We start from the raw sequence: 4,107 nt of genomic DNA, 5'->3' as shown, positions 1-4,107 counted from the left end.
ATTATTGCGGTGATGGTTAGAGGTATGAGGAAATTATATTCTGAGAAGCTGGTCATCGCAAAGGACAGTAAGAAGGTGAGTTAGAATTTCTTCAGTATAACGCATGCTTGAGGACAAGCATGATTTTAAGTTTAGGGGTGACACCATTACTTGTATTACCTTCTCTGTGTTTTGCTCTTTGATCGCTTTCTTGCCAATCTTCGTTCGAGATGCGATCAAGAATATTCTTTGTCTCGTCATATGTTTTGTCTAGTAGACCTCCTGCTACTGCCGCATTGGCAGCTGTCAATCCATTGTGTGGGCAATCGCGTACTAATCTCTTGTATCTCGCCCATGCGTCACTGAGCGATTCATCTTCTTCTTGTTCAAAATTGGTGATCAATTTCCTTCTTCTGGCATTCTCTGTGGGAGGGAAATACATCTTCATAAACTTTTCCACAACTTGTTCCCATGAAGTTATCTCTCTTGGTTTGGGAGAGTATGCCCATTTTCTTGCTTTATTGCATAGTGAAAATGGAAATAAAGTGAGTCGAACCTCTTCTGCAGAAATATTAGGGAACACAAAAGTGTTATAAATTTTAATGAAATTTTGTAGATGGGCGTGCGGATCTTCACCATGCCGTCCTCCGAACTGTCCTGTTGTTTGTATCATTTGTAACATTACTAGTTTCATCTCGAACCTTGATCCATCCAATGTTAGTCTCATGATTCCTGGAGAGAAATCATACAAGTTTGGTGACGCATAGTCCGGGATGGGTCTATTGCGATCATTTTCTAGTAGGATAGGATTTGCCATTATGTTGTTTTCATTTGCTACCCATTCTTTAGGTTGTTCAGCCATTCTGTGAACTCTTCCTTGTCATCTACGTCTATTTTTCTGTCTTCTGCAAAATGTTCTTTCAATCTCTAGGTCGTAATTGGGCTCAAGAGCGTGTCCTTCACTTATGCGACACTTGTTTCTTCCTTTACAGATGGAAGGGCAATGCAACAAAGGTCAAAAGTTGCAAAGATCAAAGAGTTTTGATGTTAGTGCAATCTATACTGTAGTCTCTGACAACGGCGCCAAGAACTTGATGCATTGATTTAGGGTGCGATGATGTGTGCATGCGATGACGTGTGGATGCGATGATCATACAACTTTTCCTAACAAAGCCCACCTATAAGCCTTCTTAGGTTTCTAGCAAGTCCAGGGCCGAACATAGGGTCTACTAAATAGATATGCAACGAACTCTCTGATTCTATTGCGGTGGTGAAAAATAAGTAGATGGTGTTTTGATTTAGATTTTTCCTATGCGATGGAGTTGAACGTGGAGTGATGAAAGCGTAGAGTTATAACAAGTATACAATGAAGGGGTTGAGAAGAGACTTAGCTTAACATTTCCCAAGATTGTGTATAAGTTATGTGATCATGCTATACATAAATATTAGTACTACATTTCTCAACGCAAAATGCCATATTTCCTATTTCTAGGACGCATGCGATGTGTATGGAAAATAACAAATAAAACTTATTTCTAAGTTTCTACTCTTTCTTATGCGACCTAATCCGACTCTCTCAAGTCTAGATTCTACCTTTAGACTACTTTCTCAAGTACTTCCAAATGATGAATGGCGCACACATAAGACAATATGATCGCATAAAATGCGTAGCTTAGGTCATGCTAGCTAAGTACTTCTCAACCCATTCACAAATTTAGTTACTCATGCATGGTGTGGAGAGACTGAACATAAATCGAAATGAAGTTTCCATTTTCTGTAATTAAAGTTTATCTTGGCTTCGCCTCGCCTCCTTGTTCTTTCTCTGTCTCTGTGTATATATGTATCTATGTATATGTCGGGGGCCCTTTTTCTTTTTCTCTGGTAGCATTAGGTATTTATAGATTTCAAGGTGAAGTAGCTCTTCTTACCAATGATTGCAATGATGTGCGGCATTAATTTCCCTACTTTGTTGCGCCGTTTAAAAGTCACCAAAAGTTCAATGTACTTGCATTAGTATGGTTTTTAATGGCTTGTCAACTAAATTCGAAATCGATCGTTATCAGCTTTACATCCTATCATGATTTATTATATTGTCGCCTTGATGCAAGGTCTTTATGTGATCACTTTTGGAGAAACTTCTCACGATCGCATGACTTACGATCGCAACTTCAAGCGCGCTGTCGCATTGTGCCCCTGGATCGTAATTTCATATACGCCATCACATTGTACTTGCACAGAATAAGTAAATTAACTTCTTTTATGCGATGAGCATTAGCGATCACAATTCCTTTTAGTTTGGTACTTTCAGACATGATATTGCCTATTTTACCATTGCTTTCTCTCATTGTTTTACTAATTTGAGCTGTAATAACTTGTATTTCTACCGGTTATCAAATACTGAGGAAGAAAATGTGTAATTTATATGCCTGTCAAAAAAAAGGGAAGAAAAAGAAAGAGTCAACTGATAATAAAAAATTGGGAATTTAAAGAATATCAAAAGAAAAAAAAAACAAAATTGTAATGTGTATGCAAGACTAGAGGTAAAAGAGCTACCTTTTGGTGTGATCCGTTAGGACACCTGTGAGAACAGTGTGGGTACAATTCCCTATACTGGAAGTGTGAAGTTAATGCCCCTATGTAAAAGAAATGCAAATTTAGGGATCTTGTGTATGTTTTCAGGCACCTCAGTTTATATACTTTTGTGTGTTTTAATATTTGATGGTTGGTGCTCAAGCCATAGTAGGGGAAAAATGAACTGAGGGTTCATAAGGTCGTTGATAGATCTTTAAGAGAGAGATATTTTCTTCATTAATTCCCTCAAAATTGTGTTATTTGTTGGCTTTTAATGTTCATTTTTGTAGGTAAAACAGTCCCGAGAGCAATTAAAAGTCATTTCGAGAAAAATAGGGTTAAAAAGGACAAAAAATAACAAAAAAGTCAATAAACTTGAAGAGAATCAAAGTAATTACAAAAATGTCATCAAACCCAACGTCACGACCCTCCCAGAAGCGTCAAGCAATGCTGGAAGACAGAAAGCATCCATCTGCTACGAAACAAGGCAGCAACGTTGCCATGAGCATCACAATGCTCCAAAATTTGATGGAACTGTCGCGCTCGCCTTACGCAACCTAGCGTCAAGACCCTAGCCCAATGCTTCTTGGTATTTTTACGATTTAGTGTTACAACGCTAGCCTCAACGTCGCGATGCTACACCTGCAACTATAAAACATTTTCTTTCATTTTTAGCGAGAAGGAGGCAAAATTCTTCATGGAGTCTAGAGTTTCTTCCTTCACCAGTTCAACTCCTTAGTAACTTTGTCTCTAATTAGTTAGATTTTCATTTCTTTATTTCATTATAAACATTATAATGGATTTGTGAAGTAATTTCTTCAATCTTATTTCTAGGTTTCAAGAATTCTTGCAATCTTCTTGAGTTTTCTGTTTTTCTTTGTAAATTGCATTCTGAAATTATGGATTCTTGAATCAGTTTTAAGTTCTAAAAGCATGTTTAGGGGTTTTTGTCTTTTAAGCATGTTAAGCCAAGATTCTTAGTTTTGCTACAATCTTGATTGGATATGTTGCTAGGATGTATTCATGTATAAGAATGTCCTGTTAACACTAAGCGGCAATGGTTAATTTTTTATTTGATGGCTATTCCTAGAATACATAAATTGCTAGATTCAATGACAAATTCAATCAATTGAATATGGCTATCTTGACAATTAATTGAATGCTCGAACTTAATTCATATTTTTTCTGTTCTATATGGACGCTATCAATCCAATAGAACTAGAGGCATATAGGTTTATTTGGGTTAGGCCTTTCCAACTGTAATCAATAGCTAGAATGCTTTCTTGATTAGATTTTGCTAGCTATTCACCTTTGTAGAGGTTAGCCTAGTCGAGTAAAACGAGTAGTTGTGTGCATAATTCATTTGCATGACTAATTTGTAGAAATCGATGATAGAGATTGCATTGAATGTCTAACTTGAACTAGAAATAAGATTGAACCACTTTTGTTTACAATTATCTTTTATCCTTTTATTTTCAAGTATGTTTCTTGCTTTATCAAACCCCCGTTTTTATTGCTTTCATAGTTGAACTTAGCTTAAGAAAAGATTAAACAAGT

At 36.5% G+C, this 4,107-nt stretch overlaps 1 non-coding gene across 1 annotated transcript; it reads left to right on the top strand.

Annotated features, from left to right (window-relative positions):
• The first annotated feature begins 287 nt into the window (after positions 1 to 287).
• LOC120078879 (small nucleolar RNA R71) lies at positions 288 to 394 on the top strand. The gene has a single exon (XR_005482157.2). It is a non-coding gene; the product is annotated as a small nucleolar RNA R71 (small nucleolar RNA).
• The last annotated feature ends 3,713 nt before the right edge of the window (positions 395 to 4,107 follow it).

Source organism: Benincasa hispida, chromosome 5, assembly GCF_027475165.1.
Source record: "Benincasa hispida cultivar pf3 chromosome 5, pf3_genome.v1.1, whole genome shotgun sequence".
Classification (NCBI taxonomy): Eukaryota; Viridiplantae; Streptophyta; class Magnoliopsida; order Cucurbitales; family Cucurbitaceae; genus Benincasa; species Benincasa hispida.
The sequence above is the reverse complement of the archived record's forward strand: the minus strand, read 5'-3'. Positions and strand labels throughout refer to the sequence as shown.